Genomic DNA, 23,129 nt, shown 5'->3' on the forward strand with positions numbered 1-23,129 from the left:
AACACTCCAAGTGGTAAGACCTTGCTTTGTCTTTAGGTCTTCCTGCGCTGTTTAGTTTCTCGTTGGAAGGAAGCAGTCTTTCCCCAGTTTTGCAAGAGGACACTCCTCATTTGAATCCCTTTCTCCCCCTCTCTCAGGATCACGTGTTTCAGAAGYTGTTTCATGTTCAGGAAATCTTGCACCTGAATTGGTTGACACCTTAGGGCTGCTCCTCATTGCAGGGCTGTGTGGAATATCACCCCTACTTTATCTTATCCGTAAGCAGATGATCTTAAGAAGATTGTGATGATGGAGATGGTACAAAAAGAAATGGGTCCTTGCTACAGCTAGTGTGGCCACCACACTTGTGCAGCTTGAATATTAAGCAGCAGTTTCATAAACTCTTGAGGCCAATGTAAGCCAGCATTCTCACCAGAAAAAGTGACTTTCTCTCCTCCTCCTTTCTTTAGCTGCTGTATTCCCATGCTGTCTCCTCACTTACTGGCAGGGACATTCTTACAGCTCTGTGGTCAACTTCCCAAAAACTTAGACAGAAATTACGGTTGACTTTAGCTCAGATCTAGTTCCTCATTCAGTTCACTGTAGGAGGAACGAGGGTAAGGAAGGAGGAAAGGGGCAAGAGTGTGTTGTGCAACTGTGGCACTCATTTGTGGCATTGTCGCTCTTGCCCACCTGCAGGAGTACCTACAAGGAGAAGCACGAGGACGAATACCGTTAGCCAGGACGGGCACCTCCCCACTCTCACTTGCTGACTCCCTGCACGTCCTCCCTTCGCTCTCACCTCACTTAGCTGCTGTGATTCGAAAGCACCGCTGGGCTCGCCAGGAGGGTTTCTTGCTGCTTGTTTTGGGGGGGTTGTTGTTTGCTCACTGCTGCCTTTTCCCAGTTTGAAGTTTGCCGCGTTACGGCCTCTGGGCCAGCGACCCTGCGGCGAGCTGTCAGGCTTTGCGCTGCGSGCCGCCTTATCGCCGGGGAGGCTGTTTCGTTTCCACCCGACGCGCTCGGTCTGGATCGGCTCCGCGGTGCTGGCGGGGCTGATTGATGGCCTTATTGACAATCGGGTTGACCCTTGTTCGGCAGGCTGACATGCTCCGTATTTCACGGGCCACCATTTGATGCGTATCAAAGAGGTGGTCAGGTCATCAGAGCAGCCAATTAAAACGATAAAGAGGGAGGAGTGGAAGACGAGGTTTTAACTCTTTCCAGCCCGTCGTAAACATCTTTACAAACTGCGTGTATCTTTTCTGCCAAACAGGAGGGCTGGGAGGGAGGTAAAAACAAAGGTCTGTTTCCATCAAATTTATTTGTGGAAACTCGTTAAAAATCTAATAAGCAGGAATCAGGAAACCATGAAATGTCAAGTTATTTAGATGCTCTGGAATGAGCCTGGATCAACTGGTTAGCCTTCCTTTTCTTTCTTCTTTCTTTCTGTCTTTTTGTTTGCTTGTTTGTTTCTGAACAGTAGATTTGAAAGGCGACCATGAAGTTCACCGTGGGTTTATGAATATATCGTAACCCATCTCAAACTCAAGTACAGCCTGGAAGACAAGGATTTTATGTCATCGCTGCTGTTACCTGAAAAGGAGAAAGGGCCCCCCATTGCAGTTGCTGGGAGCTGACAGCCAGCAGAAGGTACTAAATTTAGGAATTATTTAGCGTCAGCTTCTGAATGTCGGTATGAGAGCACCGTGCTTTTCACATGAGGAACCTGATGAGGGAGAAGTGCTAGAGCCAGGTTTAAGAGTTCCAGTGGGGATTATGGATAATAAAAGATCAATAACCTGTTAATGGATGATATTCATACTGGTGCATGATCAGTTACAGTTGCTTCAGTGTTAATTTGGGGGCTGTTATTTAAGATAATGCTCTCTTTCCTGAGATGCTAGCAAAAAACACTAGGTCCAAGACTTTTTTGCTTGCTGAGCTTTCATCTACACTTCAGCTGATATTTCCAGACACCAGTTTTAATGAAAGTATTAACAAAACAAAGCTTGATTCAGTGCGAAGTGTACGAGGACTAAGTCTTGAACAATTCACTACATCCATGTTCAATTCCTGGTTCCATCACAGAAATGCAGCTTGGCATCATCCATGTTGTACTTTGATTTCTAACTTACGAAAGGGGAACAAGCACCTCCTTATCCCAAGAAAGGTAAAATCCACAAACACAACACACAATAGTGCTAAGAACTTTGAATAAGAGAAATAAAAATTGTGCCTCCCCCACCAACCCTACGGACACGATGCAGACTTGCAGTGCAGCATGCACGCCTTAAAAATCTTCTTTCACCTGCTTATACTTCTTCAATTTTTGCTTTACTACCATAATCTAACTAATGTGAAGGCATTGAATCCATTTGCTGACTGTTGGGTAAATGATGGTTAAGTGTCAGGAGATTTATTTAATTGTGTGCCTATTAAAAAAGGTAGGTCTGCTGAGTGAAAGCTTTTATGCTTTTAAATGAGGTATTGTTGTGATTAGAGTTTAAACAGCAATGATTTCCTCAAAAATGCATTGGAAATAATCACTGGCTGGTTTGATTGTCCACATAACTGTACCGCCCTCATTGCCAAGAAACTCCTCCGAACCACCAATGATAATAATAGCTATTTTTTCCATTAAGTGTGCAGCAGATATAATATTCAGGGACAGGAACATCTACTTTAGGCTGTACAGAAAGTGAACGCGTTGTTCACAAATCAGCCTCAGGAATAATGGACTAGAGAGACTTTAGAGGTGAGGGATGGAGGTTGTGGGGGCAGGAAAGGGGCTTAAATCTTCATGAACCACATTCGGAGAGGATTTTAGCGGGATACGGGCAATTGATTCCCCTAAGTGTCTTTGAAGAGGCCAGTCTAAAGGTGGAGAAACTCCAGATGACTTGATTTAATATTGCTTAGTCTGGTCACGGTGTCTCAATGATCATTTCGTTATTGTAAATTTCTGTAATCAAAAAAAGCCAAGAACTTAAGCTAATTCATCTGGCTGAAGCAAAACCAGCAGTGCAGCAATGGCAGGCTTGTAAGGCAAGCTGATAACCTGGAGATCAGAAGCCTGCTGCCCTTCCTCTTACCTGGATGGCTCAGATGTTGATGAAAATCCATTACAGCTGCCAAATATATTTTAAAAAATTATTTCTGTCTGATTTTTTTACATGGAAAATTCATTTCCCAAGTGAACTTCATATCCCTGCCAGCTCTTGTCCCAGAAATCCATCCTATGCAAGAAGTGCAACTCCAGGCTAGTCTGTAATGGACCATTTGCTACGGCGGGTGAAGGGCCTGGCCTCAAGTAAAGCATCGCTGCACAAGGGCCGAGAGAGAGATATACTTCCCTGTCCTTCTTCACATATTTCCTTTGCTAATCTCATGCTAACTAATACATGTAGGTGCCAAGATCTGCGAGGTCCAGGCATCATCCTCATGTAGGAACAAGGCTGACACTTGCCCTGAGACTCGAGCAGGAATATTTGTTTCCCATTTCTCTTTGCCACCTCCTGCCTGGGAAATCACAGGCAGAGCCAGCAGGGAGATCCTGTTTGTCTGTCTGTCAGCACAGTACGCCAGCACAAGCRAGGCTGTATGTGAGCGGGGCTAAGCTCCTTTTTCCTCCTCCTCACCCTCATCAGTCCTAAGTGTCATTTAACAACGTTAGCTGCCTGCTTCTCTCAGTTGGACACCGATTACTCCCTGTTGGAGAGCTGTCAGTAAGGGAAAGCCATACATCGTGGTGGGAAATGATCTCACCCGGCAGGGGGGCACCTCTTTCCAGCCAAAACAATGAGACTTTGACAGGCTTGATGTATTTATTATCTTCTTAGTGCAGAAGTACTGCTGCAGCAGGCAGCTGGGCGGGGGAGAGGATGGCTACTGGTGACTTGGAGCAGAAGATGAGGAGAAGGCCTAAGTGCCAAGGAGTGAACCGTAGACAGCTGATGGCAGGGTGCAGGAGGGGATAAGGGGAAAGGAAAAGGCCAGTGTAAAAAGTCGATTCTTTGTACTCATGTGCTTAACTCATCTCCTGAACTCYGGGGAATCGAGAAGGCTGAGAAAAACCAAACAGCAAGTGGAAAGACAGAGCAATTATAGCACAGGTGGAGCACGACATCATGGCCAGCCTGAGTCACCGGCGTGCAGTTTAAGAGAGCTATCGCCTTGACGAGGCACATGAATCACTGCTCCTTGCAGTCCTCGTCTTCCTAAACCTGGCTCCCTTCTGGTTTTGTAGTGTGATCTAGGAGGGTTTCACACAAGTGCCTTCAGTCAGCTTTGAGTCCAATTTACCTTGTAGAGTAAGACCATGAGAGCAAAGGACACTTAGTCTTAAGGGAGACTATGAAGGAGAACAGTCAGGATRTTACAAAAGAAGTATGTTTTGTCCTCAGCAGCTGGGCCAGTTCATACRCTTCCTCAAATTCAGTAGTTATCTGGTTTAAACTCCTGGGTAGGTCACGGTTGATGAGGAGCCTGTGCTTCAGGAAGACATTGAATCTTGATTTGAAGTTGTAACTGATAGCCAATCTGCTTCTCTTGTTGTAACGTTCCAAGAGTGAAAGTCCCTTACAGAAATCCAGAAGTTTCTCTGGGCAACAATTAAGTAAAAATTGTTGGGGCTTTGAGCGCATCAACAGGCCTTAATTGCCCTGAGCAGCCTCACCTGGGACCTCCAGCTGCATGCACTTTGCTCGTTGGGCCAGGAGCACCATTTAAGCTCAGTCCCTGCCCCTTAACTTCTTTTAGAAACCTGCAGTTATGCTTGGGTTTTTCCTTACCCTCTGAAGTGGAGGATTCAAGTTCAGCTAGTCATATGCCAGGACTCAAGTCTCATCCCTCTTGTAAATGAGGTGTGTTATCTGGTGTCTGTGTTGTTTTGAGAAGAGGGGGAGGAAAAAAAATGACCCTCATCTGTATCCAGAGTAAGCTCTTTATTATTCTCAGGACATGTGCAATATTGTGAGTGGGATGTATGCAAGTGACTGCCAGACCCTCTTTARAGGATGAGAAAAGCGTTTCCTGTGCTGTGAGGAAAATTCAGGTTGCTTTTACTGAAGTCTGCTAACTTTCTGGTTAAGTGGGCTGCTTTAAAACCACCTTTGCTGCAAAGGACCCCAGGAGAACAGGAACAACTGAAAGAGACCACAAATGAAGGCAGGCAACGCTCCTGACTGTAAGTAAGTGAAACTTGGTGGAGGGGAGCTGGAAATATGGTTTGTAGAGATTCTGTGAGAAGAAGAAATGTATGAAGTGGATGGGAAAATGGAACAGTAGTGCTGCATCAGAGAGAGATCTTGAGTTCTCTTGATGGATCAGCCTGTGCGCTCATTAAGAGTTGGACAGCCCTTCAGAAAGAAGTTGAAACATGGTAGTTGGCGGGTGTGGAGAGGTCCACACCTGACCCTAGATTGAGCCCAGCTCAAGAGACGTGTATAAGGAGCTGTTTTGTCTATGGTGAGCTCTTTTTGTGTTCTGAAGCTGGCCGATAAGTTGGTCCTCTGGACAAACGTGGAGTGTGGGTCAAGTGTTTTCTTGGGCTGAGAAGAGAGGTCAAATGCGGTAATGTCTGTATGTTAGATTTGAGCTCTCCAGAAGTGCTTAGTAGTGATGGGCCTCTTTTTGTAGTGCACCAAATCAGGCTCAGGCAGAGAGTTGTCTGTGACCTTGCCGACTCTGAGATAGTACTTTAGTACTTAGATTGTCTAGATCTTTTCTCTCTGTCTTTTTTTCTGCCCTCCTGGTTCTTCCTCCTTGACTAAGTCTGTATATCTGTTTCAGTGCTAGGATCTGTATGAGCATAAAAATCTCACCGTTATTGCAGTCAAAGGCTTTTGCTAAGGGCTGGTTTGTAAGTGCYGTTATTGCAATGCAGCGGCTCTGTCCTGTGCAGTATACTGAGCAATGCTACTGAGTGTCCTTGTAGGGGATCTACAGTTTGGAAGAGAGCTCTACGTCTGTGTTACTGAAAGCTTTCTAGATCCTTCCCAGCAGACAATTTCCAGTGTATCATGAGCATGGCCTATCTGTGTAAGGGCTCACATAGATATTTCTTAACGCTTTCCCCGTGCATGTTTTTTTTCAAATAGGTTTGTGTTCCTTCTAATATGTTCTCTGCATGGGCCTTTCTAAGCTGGTTTTGCCCTTCTCTGTGACTCAGGTTTTTACACAAGCCCTAAAGGACTTCCCTAGTTATTGATTATTCCAGTTGCAGTGACATGCCTTGGACTGCTAAAGTTTACTAGAAGGGATTGGATGTACTTGCTGCAGCATCCCTGGAAAACTCTGCAGAGTGTCTCATCTTCTCTGTTCCTGATTACACGAGCAAAGCACTGTGCTATGCTGTTCCTCTTAGGGCTTTATATTGCCTGTGGAACTGTCTTCTGATGGCAGTTTTGACTTCCTTCTGGGATTTCTTTAAATATTCAAGTCTTAAATTTGGGGGATTAAAAGCTGTGTGAAGGGTAACATCTGTTGGGTTTTTTTTTTTAGCTTGTTAAAAAATACTTTCGGGATCCAGTTGATTTTGGTTTTTTTGGAACTGAAAGGAGCTACATACAGCCCTTTGGGGATAGGAGGGCCTGTTTGTATGAACTTCTTGCTTATAATGAAATAGTCTTTTGAAGGAGAAAAGTTTAATGTTCCTTCTGATTGGTCAGACACTGGATTCCTGTGGCTGTCTTCCCTAGAAGTTTATTCCCCCATATAACTTCCACTGAAAACTCTTGGTTTCTGTCGTGATTCATGCTGAGCTCTGTGACCTGGGAGCTGCTGGATAAAAGCCGTATTAGTGGGGTTTGCGGTGGGATAGGCAAGACTGCTCCTGTCTAAGGGCAACCAACTCCGGTGCCTTCCCTCCTTCACATTACCTGCCACCTTGATTACGGCGGTGAAGCACAAGCTCAAGTAGGAAGTCTGCTCTGTTTTAGCTGCATGTCAGCTGTTATGTGCATAAATTAATGGTTTGTTTCTCCCCTCTCCCTCTGAACTGTCAGCCTGGTGCCTTTGTAAGCCCTGAAATCAGACAGAAACGTGGAGCGTAACTCCTTGCTAGCCCTGACTTTCTTGTGCGTAGTCACTGTAGACTCAGAGGTGGGCTCTGTCCTGCTTTGTATGRTGGGGAATTCGTTCTCCAATTTGCTCAAGCGAATGAAGGTCCTGGTGACCTTGCTACTCAAGGCAGCCACTACATGTGCTATTTTTAATGGGTTGGCCAGGCCTGCTGCTGGTGTGCCTGTGGATGGAGCGCACGCAGGTCCATGCTGTTGGTTTCCTGTTGTATTTCATGGCTCTTGATGGCAGCTCAAATGATGAGTTATGAAATTCATATCCGCTTGGCCTAGGAGAAAATGGCAGGTGGAAGATTTAATACCCCCAGGGGGTTAGTGTCGGAAGCTGTACCAGAGGAAAGAAGGGGGGTAGTTAGAGCTTCAGGTCCTTCAAATCTGTGCAAGTCAGGGCTTCCAAAGGTTGGAAAGCTGGGAATTAAACTAGCTGAATTATGTGTGTGGCTCTGTAAGAGCTTTTTTACCAAATTCCCTCCCCCCACCTGTAATTCTGGGATYCTGGTTTGGAGGAAGTGGCCTTGTTTCAGCTGGTGATGGATTCTGTTGCCTTAATGACACTGACCACTTGGGGATGGGGAAAAGAGAATCCGTGCTAAAATCTGCATCTGTTCCTCTGTGTTGCCCTGGGGTCATTTTTTAGGAGTATGCCTTGGTATCAATAGCAAACTTTGCTTTGGGGGATTTTGAGAGGGGGCTGGATTTGACCCTTCATTGTTGGGTGCTGGAAAAAAGCCTGTTCTGTGTGTTGGGCTGAGGACATAAGGAGCACTSCGGTTCTTCTAAACCTCACTGCTGCACTCCAGGTACCACTTACAGGGGAGGGAGCCAAGGGAGTGGGTGAAGCTTTGTGATCTTGCGGCTACCTGTGCTCAAAAGGGAACAAATGCAGCAACAAGCCACGTACAAGGTTTGTATCGGTAATGTAGTGCAGTCTTCGGGCTACCCAGGCGCCCTGACATGCCTTGCATCCACGCACATCGCTCCGGTCTGTGCTAAAGCGGGGCATGAGGCAGGAGTCACAAGGGGTAGAGGAAAAGAGCTCAAGGCGCCCAAGAAAGTCTTAAATCATTTTGAATCTAGAGCAAGACAGCAATTTTAGCAGCAGGTTGTCTTGGCTGTGGGGAGCTAATAGGAGACCTCCTCCAGGTGAGGCAGATGCCYTGTTGGCTTCTGGAAGCAGGGCTGAAGCTCCATGTAGAAGCTGTTGGTGAGCAGCTGCCCCAGCCCCATCTCACAGGTGCTAATGTGTTGTGTGCGAGGCAGCTGGGTGTTCGTGGGCATGCTGTGGCTGACATCAGGACCGAGTCCTGCTGTGCCACTGTGAAGGGGTGTCTGTGCTCTAGTTCTTTCTAGAGACAGTTCTTTAAGGAGTGAAAGGGATTTTTCTTTCTTTGTGTTCCCCCCCCACCTCCCATATTCTTTGAACYGAGTCCCTCAAAATATAACTTCTCCTCTTCTGGGGGAGCTGCAGTCTGGCTCCATGTGGCACTAGCTGCAGTGAAGCCAAATGTCAAAGAGCAGCTTTCATTTAGTCACTATCTTGCTGATGGTGTTCCTTTTTAAAAGTGAAAAAAACCCCACATTTTTTATAATGAACAGGAAAGAAAACGTAGCTAAAAGAGGATTCCTTAATTTTCTTCATTGTAAAATTAAAAGCTTCAGCTTCATCTCTGTTTCAAGCTCGCACAAAATATTTCAATACTAAATCATTTTGGAATCCACAAAAATGGAAAAAGTTTAGAGGAGATGGAAAAAACTAAAATACTGAGTAGATGGAAGATTTCATGTAGTGAATCAAAGCAATTTAACAAAAGGTGACAAAAACTCCGGATTGAAACCAAAAAAAGCTGATGTTTAAATGGCAAATATTTATGGACAAATAAACAAGCTTCAGTCATAAAAGAATAACAATTGCTGTCTGGCTCTTGGGACCCTTTTTTTCTTTCCTTGTGGATGTGCCTAATACAGAACTGTCTGGATGCTAGTTACCAGACTCCTTTTTTTTTTTGGGGGGGGGGGGGAGCTGTTTTTCTGCCACACGACCCTTTCTCATCTGCCCCTTCTGACATGAGACATCAGAAGCAGCAGTAGGAGCTATTCAATTGTTGTGACAGAGCCCCTTTTTGGATGGTAAAACATTCTGTTGGTTTCATATGGACAAACATGAGATTATTTTTACACGCACATACATGCACACACTTGCATAAAGTAAATTTGATGAAAAAAGACCATGAAAGGTGGTTCTGTGAGATTTCTGCCCTGTTTGCAGGGCTGAAAGGAAAGGATCCAAAACCATGGTTGCTTATTCTGGCTGCTGAACCAGTGAAGAACTTCAAACTTTTGGGGAGATGCTAAGGGATTTCCTAAATGTTTGTCTGTCTGGTCACTGGGCACACTGTACCTGCCACCTGAAACCCTGTGCTAAACATCAGGTAGCTGGTTGAGAAAATACAGCTGTTGATGTTCTCTATGAGCAGATTTTGTTAATCCTCGCCGAGTGAAGCTTCCAAATCACATTGCAAGTGAAGTTGCTAGGGATGTGGTGTGGTGGGGCAGAGGAAGGATGTGGAGCTTGGTGTACGTGGGCTTTGTTTCTGCATCAGGCAGTGGCCCTTAAAGTGGCCTGAGCCAAGTCATTTCACTGCTCTGTGCTTCATTTCTCCCTTCTGCAAAGTGGGACTGATAACCAGCTCGACTGATGACAAGTGTGAAAGAAGAAATAAGCRTTCTCCTTTGACGTTTGTCAGGATGCAGGATGCTGACCTAGATCTGGACAATCAAACCGCATATAAGCTACGCACTATAGCTTCATAGGGCAGCATATATGCTGATTTAGGCTGGCTGGCAATTTGCTGCCATCCAGGAAGGTTACAAGCGTGAGTATAAGGAGAACAGACTCTGATATTTGCTGTTTAAAAGTGAAGATTTGTGATTTTTTTTCAAAAAGCAAATTGTCTCGAGGGATAGAAGAAAATATTCAGGGTCCAAATCTATTGGTAGCAATATGTGGTTTCATTTACACTTCTCATGGATTGCTTTCTTGTTTTGGTACCTTTTAAATGTCTTGTACTATGTTGGCTAAGGTCAAGGTATTGGAGGTTTGAAATATTTATATATATGTAAAGTYGTATGGACTTGTCCATAGGACCTGTGGAACACCTTGATTCATGCTCTGGCTCAACCTAGAGCAAGCTCATTGGTGTGTAATTCAGGGTGTTACAGACTTCTCCATTGACTTTTCTGAGCTTTTCCCGTTCTCCCTGGCTTACCTGAGGTTAAAAGGGCTCCTCCCTGTCCTCTGCCCAGGGAAGGGACTCTCGGTGGGTTGCCCGTTAGGTTCCATTCATTCCAAGGGCATTGACAGGAGTATGGCTGCTGCTGTGTTGTGCAGGCTGGTCTTCTGGCTGCTGACAACAGTAACTTCTCCAACAGGGGGATGAAATCCAAGTGGCAGGGCAGGCACCTCTGAGGAGATAGCTCCTAACTGTTCCCACAGAGCTTGAAGAAAAAGATTTGACGGATTTACAGAGGAAAATGGCTGAGAAGGGATTGATAAACACACAGAGAGATCTAACTAGTGTGTCCTATCACTCCGAATAGCCGATCATAGCGAAAGTGCTTCAGGGCAGTGTCGGGAACAATTTGTTGATGTGAGCTCGTGTCTCCCTGAGAGAATCATGCTGTTTCGGGGAAGGGACCATCCAGAGAAGGTTGTTGTGAAGAAGAATGCAGCAGCAGTGGGGTGGATGCCTGYGTCGGGAGGAGCTGGCGCGACGATCACCAGTGCTTTCTGAAGGCAGAGCTGTGAGGAAGCCAGCCAGGAGTTGATTGCTGAGCTTCCTTGCAGCTACAGTGTCAACATAAACTTCATTTCCCTTGGCATGAGTGTTTGTAGCAATGGGCTCTTGTAATGCTGGTTTGGATTCCTAGCRTGAGAAATTCTATGCAGCAGTTAGCTATCTACTGTAGCTTCTCCATGTAAGGCCACCATAATGTAGTCGTCCATGCAACAGTTCCTCTGTGGCCTGCTTCAGCGTGAACAGGCTCGATGGATATATTCCTGGMCTGTTGTTAACCAACTCATATTGTCCCTTCAGTGCCGATAATTGAGAGAAGGAAAGCAACTGTTTTTTTCAGCAGCCTCTTTAAAGGTGTAGTCTGTAGTTGGCTGAAATAGTCCAAAAGGTTTGGGCAGCACTTGCTCRGAGACAATGGTAACATCCATCACTATGTGTGTTTAAGAAGCGAATACCACAAAAGCACCTGATTGAAAACTATATGGGTTAAATTGGAAAATCAGTCTCAGAGTATGGAGGTTTGGGTGATAACAAAGAGTGGAACACAGAGCAGAATTAAGTTTCCTAAGAAGCCTGCTGTGGCTCATGACGATTCAGATGACCCACTGGATGCATCACGGGGGAAGCTTTTTGCTAGAAATGATTCAGGAGAATTTTGAACAAAATGACTGTGCATACTGTTATGAAGCCTTCCCCCTGCATGGAAAGCCACTGTTGAGGGAGTTTTATATTTCTCATATGTTTTATATTTATATTCATAAAAATATATTTATATTTTTATGTTGGGCACATAATGGGCAGGGATGATAATGTATGAATTACTGTCCTGTTTTTAGGAAACTGTTTCCTGACAAGGCATGGTGCTTGAAGGGATTTCCAAAAAGATTTCACTTGCATCTATCTCATGCCCTCTMATTTTTTTTTCTGATTTTTATCTTTGTATTTATTTATTCTGCATGGTAGTTATGATCAGATTCGGTATTTCCTGTGTTTCCGTGAGAGGAAAAGGTTCAAAGTTGTTAGGCTCCTGGGAGCATCCTAACAAATACTTGTACTATGCTTTTTAGGTTCAAAAACAGAAAATGATATCTAAGTACAAGAGAAAACTAAGTATACTGGGACTTGAAGCTTGAGATGTGGATATCTGYTTTACATTGTGTTAGCTGGAGAGAGGTGTCCATCTCTCTGAAAACATTCACCTGAAGTGCTGCTGAAGGGAGTGGAACAGAATTGGGGGGGTATTTGTGTACATTGAGGAAATGCTCTAATCTTCTAGCAGTTTCCATGAATAAGTTGGCAGGTAACATTGTTATTGCATCCTTTATTTTTGTAAGACTGAAGTGACTCAGTCCTTCGTAGTAATGATTGCGGAAGTTTTGGTAAACAAGGTGTGTGTGTGTGTCTACTACTGTTTAAGTAGGGCTAGCAAATTGAGATTAGTCGCAGCAGCCCTGTGAAGGCTGGGGATGTGTATACCAGGGCCTGAGTTGATTTATCGTGATGTTTGGTTGAATTCTTTGCATTTTGGGTCCCTTCTGTAACCTTTTCACCTCGTTCTTTTCTGAGGTGGCTGCCTGGCTGTTACAATTTATCACGAATGCATCTCACTTCACTTTTGGCTCCTCTGACGGAAGGAACAGCCGGTCTCCGGGAGGTCAAAGACATTATTTTCCCTTCGTCTTTCTCAGTTTCCAGCACAGATTTGTCACTTTGAAAAAGCATGAATTCTGGATTTGATGCACTTTAATTGATTTCACCCTCAACAAGTCCAACTGTCTGTCAACCTTTCCTTTTTCTTTCCCCTTTCCCCCTCTCCTTCTTCATTTCTTTCCTCTGTCAGTTTACTTTGTGGGTGATGTTTTTGCCTGCCTGCATGTTGAAGCCACTGCAAAGCCCATGACCCCATCAAGGCTTACTGTCACTAGCCATTTCTTTTGTGTTCCTCATCCTCCAAGTTGAATTTTGGATGCTGAGTGAGAATGAAGCCTTCTTATAAGAGCACTGCTCCTGTAGTATCTCARTGATACCCTTTCTGTCCAAGTGGAAGTGACAGCTGGTAACTGGCCAAACTTGGCTGATGGTCTGCTTATTTTGAGCCAACTATGTAGAACTAGAAATGCAAAAGAAGAATAATTAGTTCTTGATAAACATAGGTGTTTAACATTATTTGCAGCAGAGCTGTGGCAGAAGTGAATGTAGCATGCCTTCTTTCCTCCTAGAAGGATATACSCACTGTTGCCTCAGTATAAACTCAGTTGTGTAAAATGACTTTGGCATGAGATGCCATTACACAGTCTTGCTTGTTTGGTAAATTTGTATGGCATAGGTGGAGATGGGGGGCCAACTGAGTATGGGGCTGTGTAAGAACTTGGCCTTTCCACAGAAATCCTTTATGTGCACTCAGAAGCCAATGGTGAGTTAGTGGAGGTTGAAAGAGATGTTCCTGTAGATGGTGTCATTACACTCTGGTTATCATCAGGGTACGGACTGGAGCACAGACTTCCATTTACAACAAAGCAGAGAAATTTAAAGTTCTCTGCACTGATCTGAAGTGTTTTTTAGACTCCTACAGAAGTTTTTTTTTTCTGCTTAGGAGAGAAAATAGCATTCATTGGATTCAAGTTTTTCCCTCCAGGAGCTCAGGGGAGTGGAGCTGATTTTTTATGCAAATGATTTCAACTTGTAGTTCAGGGTGACTGAGAAAACCAGGCCTGTTTGAATCTGTTATGTGCTTAGGATTTTGCAAGAGGCTCATTAATTGAAAAATGAGTGTATTGCACAGTCTTAAAATCAGAAGTGCTGTCCATGGTCCTGTGTATCTGTAGGTGAGGCTTAGGGTCTTATAAGGGGTAGCTGAGGCCTGAGTGTGTGGGGAAAGGGGAGACTTCCTTGCCCCTCTGCGGACAGAGCTGTGCAGTCGCCTCTGTATGTTCAGTACTTGTAACACACACAGGTATGGAAGTGATTACTCTGARGGGGTTTATAAAGAGCTTCCCTTCATGCTAGTGGACCTCATAYTAACCATCTTTCCTTCTATGATTTACTCCTGAGCAAATCAGTTCTTGCTATTGGTGGAGCCTTGTGAAGACTCTTTGCTGAAACCAGACTGCTGTTTTGGGTCATCTTCGGAAAGTCATCTAAGCCTTACATGGGGAAGAGAGCAGGAGACTGTTGTCAGTGATGGATGGAATTCCTCCCCGGGAAACCTCTTGCAGACTAGTTCTGAGTTCAGATATTTCTAGTAAAAATCCTTGTTTGAAATGTTAGTTTGAGGCAAACCTCCTTTGCTCTTTCTTGGTGTATAGATCCTGTCTTTGATCCCCATTATCAGCTGAAATTCTCTTTATCTAATGGTGATGAAGATTTATTTTTATCTCTGGGCTTTTCAGAAAATCAGAGGCTTACTGGTCTCCAGAGCTGTGGTATAAGAGGAACTAAACAAGTTTTCYGCACTTACATAAGTAGTTAATAATAACTGCTTGTGATATTGGAGGACCCATAACTCAGAACAAAATGTTATTCGTATGTGACATTAGAGTATTTCAAAGGATATTCATGGTTTTAATTTCTTTTTGAATCAGTAGCATCCCTTCCCCTTGGGGAAAGAATACAGGGAGACCTTGAATTTTAACTGGTACTTTTTAAAGTTCAGATCTTATAAGCTGTGTACTGAACAGGAAAAAGATGATCTGGTAAGGGACAGTGAACTACCTGCTTACTGCATACTCAGGAGTGTTTCTATGACCTTTAATTMCAGCTTGAAATTCCAAGAGATGCTGATGTGACATGAAGTATGTGTTTGGGTAAATTAGAGAGCTTCGGAATGTGTGTGGCAGTGTCTTTTTCAAAAAGACCAGACTTTGTCTTCCAAGACCACATGCGGCAATGGTCCTGCTAAAGAAGAAATTGAAGCTTTTCTCCTCACCAATAAAATCATCCCTTTTCCTGTGAGTAGATAAGTGTCTTTGGGCGGGGAAATGAAGATCATCTTTTGTCATGGGACTGCAGCATTCTCATCTCTCCTGTAGCAGAGGAACTGGGGAGAAGCTCTTGTTATCCTCTTGTGGAGGCAGTAAGATGTGACAACATACTAAAAGCAGTGTGCAGGACTGTAGACAAATTCACCCTTTKTCTTCTGCAGCTAAGGACAGGCAGGTAGTGATAACTGGAGCACATTAGATAACAGTCAAACCCTGGGTCTGTGCACAGTGCAAGGACTAATGAAAATTTCTTGCCCAAATCAGATCCATGTTGCCATCACAAGTATGGTATTGGCTCATGATCTTGGAGAGTGGAGCTCTGAGAGGATGGGGAGAGCTGATACAGTAGCAGGTTTTTCACACTTYGCTGTTGGCAACATCAAAAAGATTTTAACAGTTTTTTTTCATGCCAGGATAAAGGTAGGTTGTGTTGTAGGAGGGGGATGAGGTGTAGGAGGTTACAGCTGTGTCTTGAGGCAGTTCTGCTTTGGGGTCTTAACTGGCTCTGGCAGTTTTAATTCAGTTTGTGCTTACTGTTTTATCCTATCTCTTGACCCTTTTCTGTTAGAGGATGTATTGTCCTTTGCTTTCCCTTTATATCMGGACCCATCTAGAGAAGAGTGTTTAAGACTAGCAGATTTCAGGCTAGCTATCAAAACAAAGCATCTTGTCTTTTTTTAAAAAAAAAAAAAAAAAAAGTATGGAAACAGCTTCATTAGTGGCTTATTTTCTTCTCCTGGGTGTTTTGGGGAGTAGTGGTCTGCTTTCAAGAAAGGCTCAGCTTCCTTCCTTGTAAAGCAAGGAGCTTGCCTAGAAGAGCAAAAGCGAAAACCTTAGCCATCACATTTCCGCTGCCTGTTGTGTATCTCAGCAGTTGTCAGTCTCAGTCTATCTTGGAGGTGGTGTTTTGGAAACTGAAAATAAGGAGTCCCAAATTCCCTGTAGTTTTGGGATCTGTGAGCCCCATCTCCTGTTGAATGCACACAGGCATACTACCTTGTTTTGCACAAGGATTCTGAAATTCAGCTCTGAAAAGTTGAGAAATTTTTCTTAAATCCTTAGCTAAGCTGCTATTTGATAGTCACAAATATTTGTGTCTTAATTGCTAGCACATTGAATGGTTCTTAGAATATTGACTTCCTGGGAACTTCAGTCATCTCATTTTTGGCAGGGAAGGGCTATCATGTACTAGTAATAAAAACTTAGACTTCTGTAGAATCACAGTAGTGATGAAGATTGGTGTTTGGCTTTATTTTCAAATATGGCGATATAACTTGACCAAATTATTCAGTATCTTGCAGGTGTTCAGTTTCACTTGGCAACCCATGTATTGAACCTTTTAATATGTGTTCAGTAAAGCATGTTTTYTTTTCCTCACAAATACCTAGCCTAATTGGTATCTCACTTTGCAAAACATGCTTTTGGTRTTCTCACTCTCCCTGTTTAACAGATAGAAAAGCTGGGGCACTTAAGGGTGAAATGACTTGTTCAGAATCATCTAGCTGGACTATACCTGATTCAGGATGAGAAATCCAGCACACCCAGAACACCTATTKTGTGTGCCTGATTTAGGCATTGCAACATCTCAAGAAGATTGCTGTGCTAAGCTTATTCAGCATGGCAGTCCTGAGTTGGGAATACCATGAACCCAGGTCTTGCAGTCTCTGGGACATCAGGAAAGTGGCATACAGCAGTACTGCAATATAGTTTACAGAAACTTCCAAATATSTCCGAGGTGGGGATGTCTAACTCTAGAATTGTTGTAAGATACAGGCTCAGGTTTGGTGCTTGAATTAGAACTTAATTTTTAAATTCTTAAAACTGTCCAGTTAAGTTTACCCTTCAGATGCATCCTTCATCTTTAAGAATCTCTTTGCATAATGGAGGCTTGGAGGGTTTTAACCAGTTGCTGTGAGTTTCTTCCACCATGTAGGACAGGTGTGAAGCAGTACTTGTAGCTGAGCAGCTCTAAACTCTTGAACAGAGACACCTTCCTTTCCCCAGCCCAAATTCAGAAGACAAAAATGTGACTGAATTTACCCAAGTGATTTCAGGAGACGTTACTCAAGCCTTTAGTTTGGCAATGTTGTGGGAGTATTCATACTACCTATTTTAATAGGTAACAGCAAGGTGAAAAGAGGACTTGAAGGAGATGCAGAACTGCATTAGGGAATTGATAGATTTCAGTCTGAAGAGCTCTGAATGCTGCCTCTGAAATAATCTTCTGCGGAGAGTCTTAGTTCTTAAGATAAATGATTCTAATTAGAGCGTGTTCACACCACAAATCATCCCAGTGAAGTAAACTCAAGCAGTTTGAGCTGATTGTTCTCTTACACCCATGGGAGCTGAAGATCTTGGGATCTGGCAGAGGCATTTAACCCTCAGGAAATCTGGGCCTTTTAGCAGGACATTGGAAAATTCATATAGGAGGGGAGAGGAGGAGAAGAACAAAGAAAGTAAATCTCCAAACAAAGCCTGGATCAGTCCCTCTAAAGCTTTATCTTTGCTTTGTCCTTGCACTGCTCCAGTAACTCCAACATGTTTGGAGGGGGCAAAAAAATATCTGAGGCCAAGTGCCCCAAGCTGAGAGATGTACAGCACCCAGTGGGACTCTGACCTTCTTTGTAGGTAACAAATTAGATGGCATGTAGGCTGAAGATGCCGATGGGGAGAGAGGGAGGGGGTAGCTTGAAGAAGGGTTAGAGTTACAAAGYTAACATCTGTTCCTGAGGGTAGAAGCTGCATGTCTCTGCCATTCCCCTTGGGAAATGGGACTGGCTTCAGGAAGGGACAGGGGACTGGCCTTGGGTCACTAGAGGACAAAGGCAGGAGCAGGCATGGGGTGCAGAGCTGAGGAGGCTGCAGGACTGGGTGTAAATACATAGACCAGATCCTGAGTTGTGTGTGTGTGGGCAGGGGRAGGTAGAAAGGTGGAGGTCTTAAGGCAGGAATGAAATATTCATCTGTTTTCTTTTTTCCTCAAAATCAATTTATCTGGGGCTTTCTTCTTATTTCAGGGCCCCCATAGGGAATTAGTTGTCTGAATGTGGGGTAATGGAAGGAAAAACATGGTCATTATTCATCTCTTTCCCAGTTACTAGAAGTCCTTCCCTTCATTTCCTATGTCCCATTAGTATCCACTTCCACCTGTCTCAAACTTTAGACTTCCTTGCTATTCAGCATTATGAGCCATTGCAAAAAAAAGATTGGCTTTCTCCTAAGTCCTCTGCTGGTGACTGTCATGACGTTGGTCCCAGCTTTTGTGGAGGAATAAGGAAGCCTTGGCAGTGGCATTTCTCCTGCATTCAGCTGTGAGTTTGCCCCAAATACCTTCTGTCATCTTAGCAGACCCCACCTTTTTGCTTTAATTGACTGTCTGGCTTTAATTTGCTGTGAGGCTTAGGCCCTCCCACTGTGAGCGCTCAAGGGTCCATTTTGTGCAAGGGGACTTGGAGGCTGGGTGTAGCTGCGATCAGAAGCAGGGTTATTTTATTGTAATAGGGAGACAAGGACACTTTCGGGTGGACCACTGAATTCCCTAAATCCACGAACAATTGCAGTGAGTCTTTTCACTTTGATAGTGGGTTGTGGGAAGTGCTTGTTCAGCAGCTTGAAAGCAGAAAGAATTATTATTTTTTGTTATAGCCATACCTAGGTTTCCTAGTGAAGTCCAGAGTCCTGTTGCATTGACTCTAAGCAAGGGTGCTCTGGGAGATGATTCTTGATCCAGGAAGATCGGTCACCTGAGTAGATGAGGAGAAGATATCGAGGAAAGGAGAAGGGAAGCAATTTGGCTGTGGTGGTGTAGTTGGGTGGTGGCAGGGATGAGAATGAAGTAATAAGGAAGTTCAAAAGGAGACCTTCATTGTGAGTCTGGTCAGCCAAAGTCTAAATGGTTGTTGAGTTTGTTTTACTAAATCAAAATATTTGGGTTCAGTCGCATGTTGACTTCAGTTGGTGTTTGTCCAGCCTGACAGTGTTGTAGAAATGTTTGGTTTTGAGGCTACTATACTGCCTGTTGCTAGAGGGGTTGGGATCTCTACTGTTTCTCCCAAGACCTGAGAGAGAGACATGGCTTACTGGCAAGGAGTCTGCTCAGTGTGATTGTGTTGCTGCTTGGACTGCAAACAAGACTTCTAAGTCAAGTGTAAAGATTTTTTTGGAGGAAAATAGATGAATATGTATTTAATTTTTCCAGATACTTGACGTGGCTTGAATAATAGGTAGATACGTATGCACTTGTGCRTTTCGTGCTATGCTTCTGTGTCAGGTGATAGTGTTCTGTGAAATGTTACAATACATAGAGGTAATGAGATCCCCTGAAACAGGAAATTGCCTGTAGGGAGAGCCTGGCATTGCTGAAGGCCCAGGTCTTCAAAGGTACGACCTGGTTGAGATGGTCTTCCAAAACTATCCTGCGCAAAAGCATTGAGGGTAGAGAGGTGCAAAGCACAAAACAAATGAAGAAATTGAGGACAGGCCACAACAGGACCCTGTAAATCTTCCAGCCTCACCCCTGTGTCTCCCAGGCACAGTTCCCAGGGGTGGCTGAGACCTTTTCTTTTGTGAACGGATTTGTTCCTATCTGCCAGTTCTGTTTATCATTTGGCAGAAACTGTATGCAAGAGTAGCATATAGTTGCTTTCACTATAGATTACTACTTTAATTCCCTCTGTATCAGAAATCTTCCTGTTTTTTTTTTGAACTTTATTTTTTAGCCATTCCACCTGATCCATCAATATTTCCATATTTCAAGGAGATTTATCCAAATGGCATGTTTTCATGGCTGATATGCAGCAATAATGCAGGGTTAATACCTAATTAGTTCCCAGGGACATTGAGCTTTTCATGGATATTCAGTAACAAAAGCAACAACAAACAAGTTGAATTCCTAGGTCTTAATTCATTGGGGAGGAGGAGGAAATAAGAACCTAAAAATGCAGGAATTATTCAGTGCRGTATGAAAGCGTAGCCCTTTCTCTCATGAAGCTCAGAGGATGCTATAGCAGCTGACAGGAGAAAATATAACCTCCTCCTTCCCTCCCTCCCTCCCTCCCTTCAGGGACCGTGTATGTGTCTGCATTTGCAGCCCTGACATCTCCGAGCAGGAAAATTCCCAGTTCTGCAACACGCTTTAAATAGCTCCTTGCCGAGTCCCCTCCCTGCCGCAGCCCCCGGTCAGCCCGGCCCCRGGTTCTGACATCCAGCCATACCTGATCAATGGTATCCTGAGCAGCTGGAGATGATCAGAGCTGGCCTTCCACCTCTCCCGATGGCTAGCATATGGGCCCGCGGGCTCCAGCCATTACGTTCCTGAGCACTGAGCTTGTCTGCCTGTGGCTACGGTTTTATTTTTTTCTTTGCCCTCTCAAGCAATYGCAAATAAACCTTCCTGATAAGTAGCAGGAAAACAAACAGGCCCTTTGGCGCTGTAGGCAGTGACAAGGGGGGGGAACAAACCCGGGAACGAAAATCTTTGCCGTGTTTAGGCAGCACGCACGCCGCTTCAGCGTCCCCTCAGGAAGGAGGAGCAGTGTCTCTGCCTTCGGCCAGAGATGAGGCGTTTCTCGGAGCAGAAGCGGCTCGTTCTGGCACRCTTGGCCCTTGGTGCTGTGCAGACAGGCCCTGGTGTGGGAGCCCCAGGGGATGAAGGAGGTTTGACTTGAAGGAGAAAAGCCTTTGAGATAGTCTAGACCAGCAAAGTAGAGACTTTGGGCTGATGAACACAGGCAGTCTGGTGTTACCCTTGAAGGCTTGGGGGTCTGAGGGCTGAGGATGGCAGTTGTGAAGGTGATTAGGCTTCAGCCCCTGGCAGCTAGGGAGGAGCAGRGGAGCACGATGCAGTGTGAGGTTGGTTCAGAGCCATTGCAGCAAGAAACCTTGGAGAATCCCAGACGGGYGCTTTGTCTCCTTTGCTGTTTCCAAAAAGGAGGATCTTGGTTTCCAGCAGGATTCCTGAGAGGCCTTTGGTACCTTGTGCTGTGTGTGATAAGCCAGGCCGAGTGCTCCAGGCCAGAACCAAGCTCCATCTCTTGGGGCTCAGTGAATGCCTGTGGGACCCTCTTAAYGAGCCCTGGCCACTGTGCAAGGCCTAGGGCTGCCAGAAAGGTTTTGCAAAGAACAAGCTACAGAAAAGGTAGGTCTTATCTTCCYTATGTTTTCTTTTCCAGCGTGCCAAGGGAATGAGCCTAACCTGCTTCGTTCTTTTGGGATACCCCTGGTTTCCCTGGGGTACGTGGTTCAGGTAGCAGCAGTTAGAGATGCCCTCCAAGAGATCTGGCTGGGGCCTGGCRGTATCTTGGAATGATGTCCTTAACTGAACTAAGGATTGGAGAGGGGGTGGAAGAAACCTCCAAAAGAGAGGGGAAAAAAAGGGGGGTGGGAACTCATACCTCATTTTGCCCTCTCTGGGGGTACTTCATGTTGATGTGACACACAAGCCATCCTTATCACCTTTGTGTATATCTTACTTGAATACACCAGCRCTACATTTAAAAAGAGTAACGCAGGGTGGAAGCTGCAGGTTTCTGCTGCCCCCATAGGCTGGAGGACGTTCACCAAGTACCACAGATGGGCTGCTCTGCCAAGTGTGCTGCAGGGCTGTCTGCTAATGCGATACCTTTCAGAGGGCAGGAGTTGGCCTTTGAGGTAGATTTACAGTTTCTCATGTTTGCTCAGAGGCTTTGGCCTCTCAAGTGCACTCTTAGGTGGTAACAACCCTCTTTCTCAGAGTCGGTAAATGATGGACTTTTTCAGCTTGGAGGTCAGAGCTGTGAGGAGTCTTTGGAACCTTTGCCTCAGTAGATACRGCCAGGTTATTGTCTTGGCACATCTACAGTGAACTCGGACACTGTCTTGAAAGGCTGTCAGTCTGCAACATGCTTGTACTGAAATGCCAAAAACATGCAAAGGGCCTCATGGTCCTCCTGCCTGATAGCAGCCAGAGCACTAAGGTCACTGTGAAGTTAAAAGAGAAGGTTCCAGGTATGTCAGCTGGACCTCTGGCAAGCCACCTTCTTGGAGGCCTTCAGTGGGAGTTGCTCCTATATGGGGATATAGTTCTTAGGTCCCAAATTCTTGCACTGCTGAGATAAGTAGGGAATCCACATGAGATTCACGAAGAGAAAACRAGCATAAGCTATGGGAGCAGCAGCAACTGGGCCAAGTGTTGCTACGAATTGCATCTCAAGCAGCTCCGTTGAAATAAACGGCATTAACTGTAGATTTATGCCAGCATTCGAGAGTCACCCTTGGGCCAGAGCCAGTTAGGGTACAGGATTAGTGTCACCAAAATACTTCCTCTTGCTCACTGCTTGGTCTCTGACACACTCGCACGTACACACAAACACAAATGTCAGTGAGCCTCCCACCCCCCAGTTAGCTGGTGAGGAATTAAAGCACGTGAAACCCTAGCTTCCTCGTTCAGCACAGCCCTGCATCTGCCACAGCCAATTCACAAGGCAGGACTAGCCACCTGCTAGTTGTTTCTCTGAGACAAATGTCTGTGGGATGCGTAGGAAACAACTAATCCAGTCCTGCTGGAGAGACTGGCCATTTGTCATTCCTTCTGTCCCTAGCACAGGTACTCAGCACCTTCCAGGACTGGGGCACTGGCTTTTTCTTCCTCATTGCTTTTGTTCCTGGTCAATAGTTCTGCATTTTGCTCTTTTTAATGTTGTCTTTCTCGGTGGTTGATTGTTGGTCCTCCATCTCTGGACAACGAAAGCATACTGTGTCCCCCCTACTCTGCCATGTATATCCCTTCTCAGCTTTGGAAAATAAGATATGGAAAAATGTGTATTGCATATGCTGGAAGATAAGGTCTATTCTGTGTGCAGGTATGCTGCCTGTCCAAGCATTTGACACTAGCCCTTTGAAAAACATGGGTTTCCTGTAATTGTGGTTCCTGTATCTCCATATCTTAAGGCCTTGACCCATGGCATTCTCTCAGCGCTGCTCCCATAGTATCATTCCACTCAATGTGCCACTGAACTGTGCCTTGACCCAAATTTGCCAGTGCACTTGGAGTGCAACAGATGCTTCCCTAGAGTCTGTCTCAGTAGCAGACTGGGATGGTTTAATGGTCTCAAGCAGCAGGCTAGGAATGCCTCAATTCCTTGGGAACCGCTGGCTCGGCTCTGAGCTGTCTGCTCAGCCTGCCATCCTTCTGAGGGCAATAAATTGAATAACATGCGCTTTACTGCCTACCCACAAGTTTGGAGTGAGAGAGGTAGGGGGGAAAAGGAATAAACCCTGAGGCCAGACACTCAGTGGGTGCAAATCAGTGTGCCTTT

Source organism: Rhea americana, unplaced genomic scaffold, assembly GCF_003343005.1.
Source record: "Rhea americana isolate MKP2758 unplaced genomic scaffold, rheAme1 scaffold_128, whole genome shotgun sequence".
Classification (NCBI taxonomy): Eukaryota; Metazoa; Chordata; class Aves; order Rheiformes; family Rheidae; genus Rhea; species Rhea americana.